We start from the raw sequence: 19,096 nt of genomic DNA on the forward strand, positions 1-19,096 counted from the left end.
TTCCAAGGACTGTGCAGACTTGATGGCCTCTTCTGCACTAAATTTTATGATCTATTCTATGATCCAATTATTCTAGGATTGAGGTGACCAAAGGGAAGTATCCCAGTCCAAGCTGCTGAATAACTGCTGCAAATAAAAAATCAATAAATAGTTCAGACAATCTGTACTCTCACCTTATCAAATTGAAAACCAATACAAAGTCAATATCATTTGGAACGAATGATTCTCATCTAAAAGATTATTGAACATAGCAATAAAAATATAATAGGCAAGGGAAAGGAGTTTGCAGGAGGGCCCAAACCAATGGCTTCAGTCTTCCCAGTATTCAGGAGAAGATTTCTGGTCATCTGGATGTTGGATACAAAAACAAAATACTGCAGATGCTGGAAATCTGAAATAGAAACACAAAATGTTGGAAATACTCAGCAGGTTATGCAGCATCTGTGAAAGAAACAGAGATAACGTTTCAGGTGATTAAAATGGTCATGCGGGATTCTCCGTCCCGCCGCACCCTTTTTCTGATGTGGTGCGCCCCTGTCGGCAGCGGCTTCCTCCGTCCCGGCAGCTGGCCAATGGGGTTTCCCATTGTGGGCACCTCACGCCGTCGGCAAATCCGCATGCATGAGTGTGCTGCCGGTGAAAAGGAAGATCCTGCTAACAGAGAATCCAGCCCATAGATATGAAATGTTAACTTTTCTCCCCACAGATTCTGCCTGACTTGCTGGATGTTGGATAGTTTAGCAGTGGAGGAGTTCCATGAAGTGCTGATGAGGTAGAGCTGGGTGTCATAAGCAAACTGATTATGTCACCAAGGGACAGCATGTGGATGAGCAATAGAAGGGGTCAAGGAAAGATTCTGGGGGATGCAAAAATGGAATGCATTCACACAAGAATGCATGGAAGCAGAAGGAGAAACCATTGCAAGTGATTCTCTACCTACAATTACATAGATGAGAATAGATCCACATGACAGCAGTCCAAACCAGTTGGATGACAGTGGGGATGCTTTGGTGGTGGATGGTGTCATCAACTTTATCAGAGGCTGCAGAAGGTTGGGAAGGATGAGGAGGAAGTGTTTACCCTTGTCATAGTTATATAGGATGTCATTTGTAACTTTGATAATAGCTGTTTTGATGTGGCAGGGGTACAGTAGAAAACATGCTAGGCCTGTACAAATAGGAAATTTGGACACGTTCATCTTAACAACGCATGTTGTAGTAATTTCTTTCAGACAATTGCTTCACTGTTTGTGGTTAGTCAGATGATCAGAGCGTGATCCCTCCTTACACATCCCCAATTGTAGTCATTCACTTAGCTTTAAATGGCTGTCAAAAGGCTTGTCAAAGGATTTAACGTGCCCTAGTGCAAGTTCAAATAATTTGGCTAACCGGCTCTAATATTTCATGTTGTTATCATTTTTCTACTTAGGAGGAAGCTCTTCTGAAGAACAAACTGGAAGAACTGAATGAAATGAAATCTATTTATCGGATAACTCCCTGGTGAGTTCTCACACTTGTGGGATTTAGGAGCCAATTTTTTTTTTTTAATTTAGAGTACCCAATTAATTTTTTCCAATAAAGGGACAATTTAGCGTGGCCAATCCACCTAGCCTGCTCATCTTTGGGTTGTGGGGGTGAAACCCACGCAGACATGGGGAGAATGTGCAAACTCCACAAGGACAGTGACCCAGAGCCGGGATCGAACCTGGGACCTCGGCGCCGTGAGGCAGCAGGGGTAACCCACTGCGCCACCGTGCTGCCCTATTTAGTAGCCAATTTAACATTAATGCTGCAAATTAGATTGAATTTGGATTGTGACATGTAGACAATTTTTGAAGATGCACCCTCACTGCATTCAGACCTGTCTAAATTGAGTTGTCAAATGTAGCTACAGCAAAAGTGTGGCATTCTTCACAGGGAAGATAGCACTTGCAAACCTCACTCAGTTGTGTAGAAGAGGTTTGCTAGAAGCATGGTTATTTGCCCACCATTTTGATTTTAGAATAGCCAGGAATTAAACGGAAAGCAAAAGATTAGCCACAAAAACGTTATTTTGCTCCGTAATGTAAAGTTCACAGAGGCTGGTGTTCTGTGAAGATATCAAGACATTTTGTTTAGAATTTTCAGCAGTTTTATTTTTTTAAATATATTTTATTCCAAACACATCTACACATAACACCTCAAAATAAACATGGTACATACAGTTTGTTAATTTTTCCCCCTTTTAATCCTTAACTCTCCCAGATGACAAACAATTCCTCAAATGTAGACAAAAATGACCTCCACTGCATATAAAACCCACCCTCCGACCTCCCTAACAGCGAACTTCATTTTCTCCAGCCTAAGAAATTCATGCAAATCCCACAACTACGCAGCAACCCCCGAAAGCATTGCCGGTCTCCAGTTCAATAATATCAGTATCCAGAGACTCTGAGAAGAAAAGGCCACGACTTCAGCCCCCTTCCCCTCTTGAGCCTCGGCGCCTCCGCCAGAAATTGCCACCAGAAGGCCCGGCGTCATCCTAACCCCCACAATCCCCAACAATCTCTTGAACACTGCCTCCCAAAAGCAGTTCAGCTTTGCGCACCCCCAGAACATGTGAGCATTGTTCGCCGGCCCTCCCACACCTCTCGCACATATCTTCTACTCCTGGAAAGAACCCACTCATCCGGTCTGAGTCATGTGGACCCTATATACCACCTTAAACTGCATAAGGCTCATCCTCACACAAGAGGAGGCTGAGTTGATCCAATGCATTATCTCACTCCAAGTTCCCCACCCCATCTCTATCCCCAACTCTTCCTCCCACATCTGCTTGATCCCTTCTACTAGCGCCGTCCCTTCTCACCCAACCACACGTAGATATCCACAAGGTTCCCTTCCTCCACTCGCCTGAGACCTGCAACTTCTGAAGCAACGTATACTCCGGGAACTAAGGAAACGGGGCTAGTTCCTTCCGTGCAAAGTTCCGCACCTACCAATATTTAAACTCACTCCCTCTTGGTAACTTGAACCTCTCTCACACTTTCTCCAACCCTGCAAACTAGCCTTCTGCAAACAGGTCACTTACCCGCTCACCCTTCCCCCGGCACCTCCCATTAACCCCATTCATTCCCCCCTGGTTTAACCTTATCGTTCCCACATATTGGGGTCAATGCTGACATATGCTCTAGTTTAAAGTTCCTCTTCAACTAGTTCCAAATCTTAATTGAAGACTCTACCACGGGGCTGCTCGTATATCTCCCCGGGAAAATGCAAGTGGGGCCATCGGTAGGGGCCTCAGAACCGTCCCCCTACAAGAGCCCTCCTCCAGTTGTACACAGTCTGACCTCCCTTCCCCCCACCACCGTCTCACAGGTTTGGGAACGCAAGCCCCTTCTGACTCCTCCTTTACAACAAGGCCCTACTAATCCTCGATGTCTTGCCTGCCCAAACAAACTCAGATCAGTTTATCCACCTTCTGTAAAATCGCCTTGGGAAGGAAAATTGGAAGAAATTGAAAAATAAACAAAAACCTTGGCAAAACAGTCATCTTCACCGCCTCTACCATTCCCACCACCGTCAGATGCAGGATGTCCCACCTTTTCAGATCCCCTCTATGACCCTTTGCCAAACCTGTCAGATCCCACTTGTGCATAGTTGCTCAATCATACACCACCTGAATCCCCAGATACCGAAACCTAACACTGGTCACTTTGAATTGCAAGGCCCCCAAATTCATACTTCTCCCTGGGCGTTCACTGGAAAGACCTCACTTTATCCAACATTCAATTTGTACCCGGAAAATGCCACTAATGGTCATAACCACAAACAATAATCTCCTGGTGTTACTAGACAACTGCTGCCCCTTCACGAACCCCGTCTGGTCCTCCAAAACTACATCCGGCACACACCTCTCCAATCGCCTCGCCAACAGCTTGGCCACCACTTTCACGTCCGTATTCAAGAACAAGATGGGCCTGTAAGACCCATACTCTGTTGGATCCTTATCCCTTTTCATGATCGACTAAATAAACGCCTGTGCCGGTGTAGCTGGCAACTCCCCCCTTTCCAATGACTCATTAAACATGCTCAAAGGACGAGGAGCCAAATCCACTGAATGCTTATAAAATTCTACCGGAAAGCCTTCCTGCCCAGGCGCCTTCCCCGACTGCATTATACCCACACATTGTGTTACCTCCTGCAGCCGCAATGGATCCTCCAATCTAATAGAAGCCTGCTGGTTTCCTTCTTTCACTGCCGGGAACACAAACTCATTTGTGGTCGTCACCACTAGTGGTATATTGTATATATTACGGCACTGCCCGTATATTACAGGTACGATGGTAAATCCCTGCCTGCTGGTCCTGCCCAGCAGGCGGCGTATAAAAGTGTATGCTCTCCTGCGTTGATTCCATTCTGGTTCCAGCTGCGGGAGGCACAAAATCTTGTGCAATAAGGCCTCGATTGTTTCACCATTCTCGTCTCGTGGTAATTGACGGTACATCAATTTATTGCACAAGATTTTAAAAGGTGGATCTCCTAATCAAGCTTGATCGCCTGCAGCTGAGCCCTCACGCGGCCAACACCACATCTACCTTCGACCACTGGCTAACCTGCTTCGAAGGCTACCTCAGAACAGCCACTGAAGAAACCTCGGACTCACAGAAGCTCCAAGTGCTCTACTCGCCGGTGAGCCCTGAAATTTTCCCCCTCATCCGTGATGCGCCCACCGACTCAGAAGCGATGACGCTCCTAAAGGGACAGTACATTAAACCGGTGAACCAACTGTATGCCAGGCACCTCCTGGCCATGAGACGGCAACTCCCGGGGGAGATTCTGGAAGATTTCTTGCAGGCTCTACAGATCCTCGGTAAGAACTGTGACTGCCAGGTCGTTTCGGCAGTCCAACACACCGAACATTTAATCAGAGACGCTTATGTCAGGGGCATGCAGTCCACGTACGTTCGCTAGCGTCTACTGGAAGGGGGTAAGCTCGATCTTGCGGAGACTAGGCAGCTTGCAAATTCACTAGAAGTGGCCTCCCGTAAGCTGGAGTCCTACACCCGACTGCGCGGCCCCCTCGTGGGCATCGTGGGCCCCACCAGCTGCCGACTCCAGCTCACTGCAAGCCTGCGCCGCGCGGCAGACAGCCAACTCTGGGGGGCCCCAAGTATTATTTTTCTGGACAAAGCAAACACCCAAGGCAGCGCTGCCCGGCACGGAGGGCGACCTGCAACGGGTGTGGGAAGAAAGGACACTTTGTTTCAGTTTGCCAGGCCCGGTCAGTCGCTGCTGCTTCCAGGCCCGGCATTTCTACATCCACCACGTGCGACCCAGGGGCGCTACCATCTTCTCCTCCGCAATCCATGTGCGGTCCGTGGGCGCCGCCATCTTCCCCTCCGCAAGCCACGTGCAGCCCGTGGGCGTCGCCATCTTTGATGCCGCCCGCCATGTGTGCCCCGTGAGTGCCGCCATGATGCCATCCGCCATGGGCGCCGCCATCTTCGCCGTCATTTTGGACCGCGCCTCAGGACCCCTGATCATCTGGCCGTTCGCCGCCTACTGCTACCTCCGCCACCGATGATCAGCCTGGGACCTCCCAATATCTTCCGCAGCTCGCCTCCATCACCCTGGATCAGTCTCGGCCCCGCAACCTCGCGATCGCTATGATGACGGTGAAGATCAACAGGCACGAGACGACCTGCCTTTTTGACTCCGGGAGCACAGAGAGTTTCATCTACCCACTACAGTAAGGCGCTGCTCCCTCCCGGTACTGCCCATCACCCAGAAAATCTCCCTGGCCTCCGAATCCCATTCCGTTGAAATCCGGGGGTACTGTATCGCAATCCTCACCGTCCAGGGTGTAGAGTTCAGCAACTTCAGGCTCTACGTCCTCCCCCACCTCTGCGCTGCCCTGTTGCTCGGCCTGGATTTTCAATGCCATCTCCAAAGCCTTACTTTGAAATTCAGCGGACACATGCCCCCCCCTCACCATCTGCAGCTTCACTGTTTGCGAGCCTCACCCCGGACTGCAAACCCATCGCCACTAGGAGCAGACGGTACAGTGCCCAGGACAGGATCTTCATCAGGTCGGAGGCCCAACGGCATCTGCGGGAGGGGATCATTGAGGCCAGCAACAGTCCCTGAAGAGCTCAAGTAGTGGTGGTGAAGACTGGGGAGAAGCACAGGATGGTCATTGACTACAGTCGGACCATCAACCAGTACACACAGCTCGAGGACTACCCCCTCCCACGCATATCTGACATGGTCAATCAGATTGCGCAGTATCGAGTCATCTCTACAGTTGACTTGAAGTCCGCCTACACCAGCTCCCCATCCGCCCGGAGGATTATGTCCTGTCACCCATCGGGGTGTGCCAGGTAGGCGTACTGCGGGTTTGCATGTAGGGGATGGACTTTCTCGACCAATGGGTCTGATTTATGGCTCCGCACATGCTTCCGGAGGAGGACGGGTCCAGGAACTGTCAGCCATGTTGGGAGCGAGACCCCGGAGGTGGACTTCCTGGGGAAGGCAAACACACGTTCGAGAGGGCCATCAAAGCAGGTGGCCGCCTCTATCACTTCCTCAGAGTTCCCTTCGGCGTCACCAATGGGGTCTCGGTCTTCCAGCGAGAGATGGACCGAATGGTTGACCAGTACGGGCTGCGGGCCACCTTCCTGTACCTAGATAACGTCACCATCTACGGCCATGATCAGCAGGACCACGACGCAAACCTCCAAATATTCCTCCATATCGCCAAACTCCTTAACCTCACTTACAATAAGGAGAAATGCGTGTTCCGCACCATCCGCTTAGCCATCCTTTCTTGGCTACGTAGTGGAAAATGGAGTCCTTGGGCCCGACACCGACCGTATGCGCCTCCTCCTCGAACTCCCTCTCCCCCATTGCCCCAAGGCCCTGAAACGATGCCTGGGGTTTTTCTCGTATTACACCCAGTGGGTCCCTAATTATGCTGACAAGGCCCGCCCACTCATCAAGTCCACAGTTTTTCCCCTGACGGCTGAGACCCGCCAGGCCTTCAACCACATCAAGGCGGACATTGCCAAAGCCACGATGCACGCAGTCGACGAGACCCTCCCCTTTCAGGTGGAGAGCGATGCATTGGTCGTGGCGCTGGCCGCCACCCTCAACCAGGCGGGCAGACCCGTGGCCTTCTTTTCCCGCACCCTCCATGCCTCCAAAATTTGGCACTCCTCTGTCGAAAAGGAGGCCCAAGCCATTGTGGAAGTTGTGCGACATTGGAGGCATTACCGTGCCGGCAGGAGATTCACTCTCCTCACTGACCAACGGTCAGTTGCCTTCATGTTTAATAATACACAGCGGGGCAAGATCAAAAATGAAAAGATCTTGAGCTGGAGGATCGAGCCCTCCATCTATAATTATGAGATGATGTATCGCCCGGGGAAGCTCAACGAGCCCTATCCCATAGTACATGCACCAGCGCACAAGTGGACCGACTCCGGGCTCTCCACTATGACCTCTGCCACCCGGGGGTCACCCGGTTCTTCCATTTTTTCAAGGCCCGCAACCTGCCCTACTCCATTGAGGAGGTTAGGACCGTCCCCAGAGACTGCCAAGTCTGCGCAGAGTGCAAGCCGCACTTCTACCGGCCAAACAGAGCGCACCTGGTGAAGGCCTCCCGCCCTTTGAACGCATCAGCGTGGACTTCAAAGGGCCCCTCCCCTCCACTGACCGCAACGTGTACTTCCTCAACGTAACTGACGAGTATTCCCGGTTCCCTTTCGCCATCCCGTGCCCTGACATGACTTCTGCCACGATAATCAAATCCCTGCACAACATCTTCACCCTATTCGGTTTCCCCACCTACATCCACAGTGATCGGGGATCCTCGTTCATGAGCAATGAGCTGCGTCAGTTCCTGCTCAGCAAGGGCATCGCCTCGAGCAGAACGACCAGCTACAACCCCCGGGGAAACGGGCAGGTGGAGAGGGGGAACGGGACGGTCTGGAAGCCCGTCCTGCTGGCCTTGCGGTCTAAAAACCTCCCGGTCTCCCGCTGGCAGGAAGTACTTCCTGAGTTCTCCACTCCATCCGGTCGCTCCTCTGCACCGCCACTAATGAGACCCCTCACGAACGTGTGTTTGCCTTCCACAGGAAGTCCACTTCCAGGGACTCACTCCCAACTCGCTGACAGTTCCTGGACCCGTCCTCCTCCGGAAGCATGTGCGGAACTGTAGGAATCTTTAATTTATGGGGTCTTAACCTGCCGAACTATGCCAAGTTTGGGGGAAGCTTAGTTGATGAATCAAAGTCCTGGCGCAATACGACAAGTTGTAAGATTTGTAATATTTCTGGACTATGCCAAGTTGTTTGATTTCTTGTATTATTCGACTGTAAAGTTGAAGGAATTTATATTATTTCTGCTATTCGGTTACCAGTAGCACTTTGCGAATACTGGAACTCAGCAGAAATTTCAGTTTAAACTTCTCAGGTGCCAAAAATAATTGTTTTATTTGTAGTCGCTTGATTACAATTTGAAAGTCATTTAAAAGGCAATTCGTAGACAATTCAAAGCTTTCAGAGAATTACAGACATTATCTTTTTTGCTTAGGCAGACAGCTCGAAAGTAACTTTTAAACGGTCAAAGTCTGGCAATGAAACATGAAGAGAGAGAGAGAGCTAATCTTCAGCTAAACTCAAACTCAAAGTCAAAAGTGCATTACATCACTAACACAGACTGGTAGAACCCCCAAAAGACATCTCAAACAGAGACTATTAAGGACAAAACTGACTAAACTAACAGAAAGACAACACAACACAAAGACACTACAGAAAGACACACTGACAGAATCAAAGACAGAAATTAAGGACAGACAACACTAAAATGGCGGGCGGAAACTTTTCAGTTATACACTTTCATATCTGTCTTAAGTCATCTAATCACACCCCAATATAATCCTAATTGGTTTGGGTTAGACTCAAACACATTTGATTTGATGGCAAGCCGTCCATCTTCAATGTGCAACATTAGCTTTTCTGACTTAGCTGTTATCTGAATTGTGAACAATGGTGCCTTCATGTTGCTATGGTATTCAGTCCTTGTCCTTGACAATTAGCACAAGCAGTGTCAAATTGTCTTGCAACTGTGCTGTTTTAATGTCACACTCACTTTGAAAATATGCATTTGCCAGAACAACGGACCTCAGTAAAAGTGAATTATGCTGTATAAGTGGGTATTTAAAACTGGGGCTTAACATTTATGCTTAAACAGCTATCTTTTACCTACACTAGTTGTATTCGAAATACCTGGCTTCTACAGGAGCCATAAATCGGATCCCTTGGTCGTAAACGTCCACCTCCTACATGCAAACCCGCAGTACGCCTACCTGGCACACCCCAACGGGCGACAGGACACAGTCTACCTCCGGGACCTGGCACCCGCTGGGTCCCCACTCACGACCCCCGACCTGACACCGCTCCCCCCCCCGGTTGTCTCATTCGCCCCTGTGCCACTCACCCTCGCTCCAGTGAACCTCACCGCAGCCCCCACCCCAGTGGGATTCGTCCTCCCACTGGATTCACTCAGGGGTGACGAAGATGAGGACAACACGCTCCCGGAGTCGCAGGTGACCACATCAGCGCCCGCATCACCACCAGGACTGAGGCGATCACGGCGGAGGGTCAAAGCCCCCAACAGACTTAATTTGTAATGTTTTCGTCACCCCCGCCGGACCTTTTTTTAAACAGGGGGTGAATGTGGTATATTGTATGTATTATGGCACTGCCCGTATATTACAGGCGTATAAAAGCGTATGCTCTAATGCGCTGATTCCATTCTGGTTCCAGCTGCGGGAGGCACAACATTTTGTGCAATAAAGCCTCGATTGTTTGACCAGTCTCGTCTCGTGGTAATTGATGGTACATCACCATTCAAGAACTGTCCCATGTGTGCCTCCTCCCTCATTGGCTCGGCCATATAGAGTCCCTGATAAAAGGTCTCAAACGTTATCTCCTCCAACTCCGTCACTAACTCTCTCTCCCCCACCCCACCCCATGCCACGTTCACCTGCACAATTACCCTTGCCACTGCCTGCCACCTCAGCTGATGGGCTAGCAGCCAATTAGCCTTCTCCCTGTACTCATACTGTAACCCCCTTAGCCGGCATAGCTGGCCCACCGCCTTCCCCGTTGTCAACCGATCAAACTGCTCCTGCAATTTCTTTCTTTCCACCAACAATTGGTAGTCAGGGCCACCGAGTATCTGTGATCCACCTCTACAATATCTTCCAACAACCTCTGCTTCTCAACTCCATCTCTGTGGGCCTTGTAAGAAAGAGATTCTCTCCAAACCACCGCCTTCAAAACCTCCCAGAACGTGTCTGCAGAAACCTCCCCACTTTGATTGAGCTCCATATGATTCTTAATGGTCACTATTCCGCCATACTCCACCCCCGCAATCCTCGACATACCCGCCTTACCCACCACAATAAAATCGATACGGGAGTATACCCAGTGAACATGCGAGAAGAAGGAATATTCCCTCTCTTCCAGGTGCCTCAACCTCCATGGCTCCAGCCACCCCGTCCCTCCCCGTCCCCGTCCCCCCTCCCTCCCCCACTCTGGTCCATAAACATCCCCAACTCCCTCGCCATCTCTGACCTAGCCATTGACTTGAGACTAGAACTATTCTCCCTACATTCCAATACACAATTAAAATGAGCACCCATGATCAACTGGTGAAAATCCAAATCTAGGGTAGGCACCAACAGCTCCTACATAAAGTCTACATTATCCCAGCGCGCATACATTCACTAACACCACCAGTGCCCCCGCTAATACCCCACTCACTGTCAGTAACCTACTCCCTCCCACCCCGGTCCCGCACATCCCTGGCCACCACAAACACCATCTTCTTACTGAACAGGATCGCAACTTCCCCTCGACTTTGAATCAAACCCCGAGTGGAACGTTTGCCTCACCCAACCCTTCCTTAGTCCCATCTGATCCTTCACCTGTAGATGTGTTCCTGCAGGAAAATTACATCTCCCACAGACTCTTTAGATGTGAAAAAACCACGACCGTTTAATCAGACCATTTAACCCATGTACTTTCCATATTATTATCCTCACCGGGAGTTTCTGCCCTCCTCCTTAACTAGGGTGCGCAATCATCAACCAACCCAAACCCTACCCAAACATCAATCCCCTCACTAATCTGAGCCCATCCAAAATGGCCATTCTCTCCATCCTCACCTAAACTCAACCAGCAAGCCAACTGTGTGACCATCTCCCCCCTCCATGCCAAACCTTCCCTCCCCCTCACCCCCCCCCCCCCCACTTTCCCCCCTTCCCCTCACACCCCATTCAGGCTTCCCACCACAGCCTCCACCCCCACATTGTTTGCTTTCAATGCATATCCAGCTAGCATGGCGACTCCCACCTGGAGGCCCAAACAAAGGACCCTATCTAAGCCCTCTGACCTCCCATCCTCCCACTCTGCTTGGATCTTAAGGCCCCCCTTTGACCCACCCCCAAGAACCCCTTTGTGCAAACCAAACAACTGACCACAATTCCCATGTCCCAAGTACATAACACATTATACAAAAGCACCCATTATAATAAAACAACAGAAAAAAAAACACGTACATGAAATTATCAATTACAATCAAGAACCAGTGTAAACCCAAATATAACAGGTCAGAAACCATGCAAAAGGTACAAAAGATGTTAAAGTCCCTTTCTTCACCTTCCCCCAACCCATGCTCCTTAACAAAGTCATTCTCTTCTTCCGGCCTCAGGAAATAATGATCCTGCCCTTGAAAGTTACCCAACATTTAGCAGGGCACAGCATCCCAAACTGAAGCTTTCTCCGGAAGAGCCCTGCCTTGGCCTTGCTGAACCCCGCCCGTCTCTTGGCCAGATCAGCATCAATGTCCAGATAAATCCAGATCCGATTTCCTTCCAGCTGCAGTCCCGAATCACCCTGGCCCAGCTCAGAATCTTATCTTTGTCCTGGAATTTGTGCATACACACAATCACCACCCGAAGTAGTTTCCCAGCCCTTGGCCTCTGCCTCAAGGACTGGTGGACCCGATCCACCTCCCGGACCTTGTCTCCTGGTCACCCATCCTCACCCACAGCACCTTACAGCCCTCACACAGGATCGCCATCTCCGCCTCCAATGACACAATCCAGTCACATTGGTCTGACACCACCCTTTCCACCTCTTGGACCTTGGTCCTTGTGCCATTCAAACGCTTCTCTACTGATCCAGGGTCCCCAAAAGAGGTGCTACTGCCCCCTCAATTGCACTTGACCAGTCTCCCTGCATCTCCTTTCATTGCTGCCGAATTTCTTCTTTAATAAAGCTCATCAACTGCTCCACAGGCAGTGTGGCAGCTGATGTCGACTCTTCCACCTCTGCCATTCTTCCCACTGGTGATTTTCATTGGCGGCCATGGTGTGAGCATTTGCACACTTGGTGGTTCCCGCTCAAAGTGGTATTTTTTGGTCTTTTCGCTGCCTGAAGGATGAAGTATTTGACGGCAAGAGGCGCAGAAGTGCCTTTGGAGGGTTTTACTCCCTGTGGCTGGCGGATGGATCCACGAACTAGGAGTGGGGAAAGGAGAAAGGAGCTGCTGGAACAGGAAAGTCTTTGTGGTGCATCACAGGATAAGATGACGGAGGTCAAGGATGCTGCCCTGCACGCCCAGTTGTCAATGGAGCAGCTAACAGAGTTTCTAAATGCAAAGTTCTGTCAGCAGAGGAAGGAGACCCTGGAAGACCTGGACAAGGCAGTGGAACTGATAAAGTCAGGGATCGAGAGAGTAGATCAGAGGCTGGAGTCCCAGGGCTGGGTGATCCAGAAAGTGGAGGAGGCAGTGGGGGAGCACCAGGAGCAGTTGACCTCATTGGTGGCCGAGGTGGAGATGATGCAGGAGACTCAAAAGAGGCTAAATGAGAAGATAGAGGATCTGGAGAGTCCCTGCAGAAGACAAAACCTGAGGATCGTGGGAAACCCAAAGGCATCAAACGTGCGGAGCCGGCACATACGTGGCCAAAATGCTGGAGAAGCTGATGGGGGAGGGGTCCTTTAACCGGCCTCTGGAGATCGATCGAGCTTAAAGGGCGCTGAAAGTGAGCCGCCAAGGGCGATGGTGGTACAGTTGCACCGCTCTCTGGATAAGGAGAAGATCCTCCAATGGTCTAGGCAGACTAGGAAGTCCACCTGGGAAGGGAATGAGCTGCAAGTGTACCAGGACCTGGGACTGATGAAGAGGAGACCTGGGATTAACCGGGCCAGGGCTGACCTCTTTGAAAAGGGGGTGCAGGTGGCGATGATCCATAAGTGGGTTATGGAGGGAGAGGGGGCGGCATGGAAGAGGATGGAGATGGCGTCCTGCAAAGGAACGAGCTTGGGGGCGCTGGTGACGGCACCGCTGCCGCTCTCGCCATCAAAGCACACCACGAGCCCGGTGGTGGCGGCAACGTTAAGGATCTGGGGCCAGTGGAAACGGCATAGGGGTGCAGTGGGAGCCTCGGTGTGGTCCCCGATCAGGGGTAACCACCGGTTTGTCCCGGGGAAGATGGACGGGGGGTTCCAGGGCTGGCACCGGGCGGGGATTAGAAGAATGGGGGACCTGTTCCATCGACGGGACATTTGCGAGCCTAGGGGCACTGGAGGAGAGGTTCGAGCTACCCCCGGGAAATGCATTCAGATATATGCAGGTGAGGGCCTTTGTGAGGCGACAGGTCAGGGAATTCCCGCTGCTCCCGACACAGGAAATTCAAGACAGGGTGATCTCGGGTGTATGGGTCGGGGAGGGCAAGGTTTCGGCAATACACCAAGAGATGAAAGAAGAGGGGGAAGCGCTAGCAGAAGAGTTGAAGGGTAAATGGGAGGAGGAGCTGGGGGAGGAGATCGAGGAAGATTTGTGGGCTGACACCCTGGGTAGGGTTAATTCCTCCTCCTCATGTGCCAGGCTCAGCCTGATACAATTTAAGGTGGTTCACAGAGCGCACCTGACGGGGGCGAGGTTGAGTAGGTTCTTTGGGGTAGAGGATAGATGCGGAAGATGTTCAGGGAGCCCGGCGAACCATGTCCACATGTTCTGGACATGTCCGGCACTGGAGGGGTTCTGGTGAGGAGTGGCGGGAGCAATATCTCGGGTGGTGAAAGTCCGGGTCAAGCCAAGCTGGGGGCTAGCAATATTTGGAGTAGTGGACGAGCCGGGAGTGCAGGAGGCGAAAGAGGCCGGCATTCTGGCCTTTGCGTCCCTGGTAGCCCGGCGAAGGATCTTGCTAATGTGGAAGGAGGCGAAGCCCCCTAGCGTGGAGGCCTGGACAAACGACATGGCTGGGCTCATAAAGTTGGAGAGGATTAAGTTTGCCTTAAGGGGGTCTGCGCAGGGGTTCTACAGGCGGTGGCAACCGTTCCAAGACTACCCCGCGGAACGTTAGAGGAAGGTCGGTCAGCAGCAGCAGCAACCCGGGGGGGGGGGGGGAGGGGAGGGGGGAACGAGAGATTGCTTGAGGGGACGGAAGAGCGGGGGACAACATGGAGGGTGGGGGGAACTGGCACGAATGGGCGAGAGCCAGTGTATAAAGCTATGTAAATATATCATCTTACCATGTATATACCTTGCTCAGGGCGATTTTGTGTTATTTTGTTATGGGGGGGGGGGGGTTATTGTTTGTAAGGGGAAAAAATTGTTTTGTTGAAAAACTTTCATAAATATATATTTTTTTTAAAAAAGAAAAGGGTGTGCAGTTCGGAGTGCTGTACCCGGCCCGCTTCTGTGTGACTTTCCAGAAATCTAAGTTTTTTGAAGAGTTTTTGATGGCGGCGTTTCTGGAGGATAGGCTTTTCATGGGGGAACACCAAGGATGAGTGTACTATTTGTTGCTATTTAGGGAGGTATGGACAGGCGGGAGGGGAATTGGGGGTGTCAGGGAAGCTGGAAGCCTTGATAGGGAGGAACCACCATGCTAGCTGGGTGGGCTAGTTAATGGGAGTGAAATGGGGGGCTGTCAGCAGGTAGGCGCGGGGGCGAATGGGGCTGATGTTTTGTTTAAGGGTGGGGGTGGGAGGGCAACAGTTGCTGACAAGGGTGTGGTTGATGTGGCACAGTTGGAGAAGGATTGATGATGGTGGACATTCGAGGGTGGGCCTGGAGGGTCTCGTGACATGGGCCCAGGGCAGACCCAAAAAGGGATATGGCTGATCGTCAGGAGAGGGGTTCGGAAAGCCCCCTAACCAGGCTGATCAAAGGTTGAGGAAAGGATGGGTTGGGCAGGTGTTCCACTTGGAACAGGATATGAAGACACGGGGGTTGGCAGTGTTGGTGAATAAGCGGGTGGCGTTCGAGATGGAAATATTGTGGCAGACCCGGGGTGGAGGTTCGTGAGTGCTGCGTTGGCTGAGTGAGAGTGCATTTTGGAATTGGGTAGAAACAGGGAGTTTGGTGGAACTGGGAGAAGGTGAAACTGGCAGCTGAGACTACAAGGGAGAGAACTGACTAGTAAGCCTCCAGGGAGCAGAGTGAGAGAGAAGAGATCCAGACACAGGTGAGTAAACAGAGTAACTGACTTGAGGTGAAAAATACTCGGAAAATGTGACATCACCAAAGAGCTGTGACTTGATTGGCTGGTAGGAAATATGCACTCAACTTGAAACTTAAACATTGTTAAACTAATTAAACCTGATCAATTATTACTGAAACATTAGTAGAGGGTTCTCTAAACCAAAGGCAGGTAAAAAAGAATAAATAAAAAACTAATTCATTGATTACTTTAACTTATATAGCTTAATGTTTTGTAAAAAAAGGAGTAAATTAGGAGCCTAGTCATGGCAGGAGAGCTTCTCTGTGGTATGCTCCTCCTGTGCAGATCATGGAATTCCAGTTGTCCCTGTGGCCACATGTGCAGGAAGTGTGTCAAATGCAGCTACTGACTAACCACATTTCAGAGTGGATTCACTGTGGAGATTCCTCGATGCTGAGCAGGTCGTGGATAGCACATTCAGTAAGGTAGTCACACCGCAGGTGAGGATTGAACAGGCAGAGAGGGCATGGGTGACCACTAGAAAGAGTAGAGGTAGGCAGGTAGTGCAGGAGTCCCCTGTGACCATCCCCCTTTCAAACAGATATACCGTTTTGGAAACTGTGTGGACAAGGATAACTACAGAGGAAAAGTGTGGCAGCCAACTTAATGGCACAATGGGTAGATCTGCTGTACAAGAGGGGAGGGAGAAGAATGGCAGGGCTATAGTGGTAGGGGATTCAATTGTTAGGGAACAGATAGAAGCTACTGTGGCCATCAACGTGACTCTGGGATGGTGTGTTGCTTCCTGGTGCCAGGGTCCAGGATGTCACTGAACAGCTGCAGGGCATCCTGAAGGGGGAGGGTGAAAAGACAGAGGTTGTGTTACATGTTGGTACCAATGACATAGATAGAAAGAGGGATGAGGTCCTGAATCAGGAATTGAGGGAACTAGATTGTAGATTAAAAAGCAGGATCTCTCAGGTTGTAATCTCTCGATTACTCCCAGTGCCACGCGCCAGCGAGTATAGAAATAGGAGAATAACACAGATGAATGCGTGGCTTAAAAGTTGGTGCAGGAGGGAGGGTTTTAGAATCTTAGACCACTGGGTCCATTTCTGGGGAAGGTGGAACCTGTACAAGCGGGACCGCCTACATCTGAACCAGAGCAGGACTAACATCCTTGCTGGTGGGTTTGCTAGTGCTGTTGAGAGGAGTTTAAACTAATTCGGCAAGGGGAGGGGACGCAGACTGTTAGCAGAATAGGAACATGGTATAACATAGAAACGTAATCAGGTCAGAGGAAATACAGCGGTAGTAAGTTTCAGGAGAGTTAGACAGGCTGAATGACCCTACTTTAATGCCCAGAGTATTACAGGTAAAAAGGATGAATGAAGGGCAAGGGTTGGCATGTGAAATTATGATATAGTAGCCATCAGATGTGGTTGAAGGAGGGGCAAGATTGGCAGCTTAATATCCGGATACAGAACCAGAGATATTCAGGATACAATGAGAAGGAAGAGAAAGGCTTTTAATAAGTACAAGGGGAGCAAATCAACAGAGGCATTAGTGGAATACAGATAGTGCAGGATGGAGCTTATGAAAGCAATTAGGAGAGCAAAGAGGGAATATGAGAAATCTCTAGCTGGTAAAAATAGGGAAAACCCCAAGATATTCTATAAGTATATTCAAAGAATCATAGAATCATAGAATTTACAGTGCAGAAGGAGGTCTTCGGCCATCGAGTCTGCTCTGCAAAGGCCCTTTGAAAGAGCACTCTACCTAATCCCACACCTTCACCCTTTCCCTGTAATCCAGTCACCCCACCCAACTGTAGCCATCTCAGATGGCCACCTGTAAAAGGCCATGGGAATTATGGCCAACCCAGGACTCAGACACACTCAGAGCTTGTGTGTGTATTTGCAACCCAGATAGCTAGACGCGATCGAAACCCCTGCTCATTTGCATTCTAATGGCCAATTTCCCCAGAACGAAAGGACCGTACTCTGGTAACCGATACAGATGCAGACTAACTGGCACCACTCCCTTTGCTAAGAAAGCCCAAACAGCCAAGGTCAATGACCGCTCAGGACATGCTCACCCATCAAGGCACCCGCCCCTTTATTGGCCAAAATCGAAGGCAGTGATCGAAGCCTGTCGAATTATTGGGTTCAAAGCTAAGGACCGCCCCAAAGAGCGCAAAATCTCAGTGTGTTCGGTCTTTCTTGGCCCCGGCCTACGTAGCATTATGACCAGAAGACAAGGTCAAGACCAACGATCGCTACCAGACGGATGCGCCCAGCAGAAACAAGCCACTTCTTCTACCCAGCCAAGCAAGATCCGAACAAAGGCCTTGTTCATCTGCAAAGACCCGGTTGCCCTGAAGTTAAGTATAGGTTATTGTAGTTGTTAGGTGTCGTTTAATTTTGAGTGTTTTATGTTACATGTCGAAGTAATCCTTGTGTGTAAATAAACTATTTTAAAAAATAGTTTTAGTCTACCCAATACATTTTTTTCCAATTAAGGGGCAATTTAGCATGTTCAATTCACCTACCCTGCACATCTTTGGGTTGTGGGGGCGAAACCCACGCAAACACAGGGAGAATGTGCAAACGTCACACGAACAGTGACCCAGAGCCGGGATCGAACCTGGGACCTCGGTGCCGTGAAGCAGCAGGGCTAACACACTGCGCCACTGTGCTGCCCCGTAAATAAACTATCTTTGAACTTGAACTGACTAACTGGTTGTTTGGTCCTTTGATCGATATCCGGTAAAGCCTTGTGGTGGTATCATTTGATACCTGGCCTCTCTGAGAAGCAATATTATCATTAATAACTGCCATATCTAGTTAATTTGGCAACATTATAGGTGCCGATTGGCAACATTATTGGTGACAAGGTATTGGGCAGCACAGTAGCATAGTGGTTAGCGCAATTGCTTCACAGCTCCAGGGTCCCAGGTTCGATTCCCAGCTGGGTCACTGTCTGTGCGGAGTCTGCATGTTCTCCCCGTGTGTGCGCGGGTTTCCTCCGGGTGCTCCGGTTTCCTCCCACAGTCCAAAGATGTGCAGATTAGGTGGATTGGCCATGCTAAATTGCCCTTCGTGTCCAAAAATTGCCCTTAGTGTAGGTTGAATGGGGTTACTGGGTTATGGAGATAGGGTAGTGTGGGATTGGGTAGGCTGCTCTTTCCAAGAGCCGGTGCAGACTCGATTGGGCCGAGTGGCCTCCTTCTGCACTGTAAATTATATAAACACTGGTGGGATAGTATTCCACTCATTAAAAAGAGCAACATTATTGGTGACTCCGCTGGGACTCGACCTAGAAGTGATTTTGTCACTCCGAGAGAACCCACAAAACTTTGAATTAAAAGTCCAATTGAGGAAAAGTGAAAGAAACCACAAGTGTAAGGCCCGTATCGATCAAATCACCAAGATTCAGAAGTGTGTATTAACCTGCATACGTACTAACAGGGATATAAGGTAAATTCATTAGATTTTGCGTAAAACTATCGGGAGTATTGTGAACCGGAAATAGCCTAGGTCATACCCCTTTTTCGAATCACCGCCTTATTCTCCAGTCCCAAATTAAGAGA

General features: G+C 50.0%; 1 long non-coding RNA gene across 2 annotated transcripts in view; it reads right to left on the reverse strand.

Annotated features, from left to right (window-relative positions):
* Positions 1-206: 206 nt before the first annotated feature.
* The window catches only part of LOC140411627 (uncharacterized), a 102,472-nt gene continuing 83,582 nt past the window's right edge, over positions 207-19,096 (reverse strand). For both annotated transcript variants that reach the window (XR_011940905.1, XR_011940906.1), the window contains exon 2: positions 207-391. This is a non-coding gene — a long non-coding RNA (uncharacterized lncRNA). The remainder of the gene's footprint in view (positions 392-19,096) is intronic.

This window comes from Scyliorhinus torazame, chromosome 4 (genome assembly GCF_047496885.1).
Source record: "Scyliorhinus torazame isolate Kashiwa2021f chromosome 4, sScyTor2.1, whole genome shotgun sequence".
NCBI classification, from domain to species: Eukaryota; Metazoa; Chordata; class Chondrichthyes; order Carcharhiniformes; family Scyliorhinidae; genus Scyliorhinus; species Scyliorhinus torazame.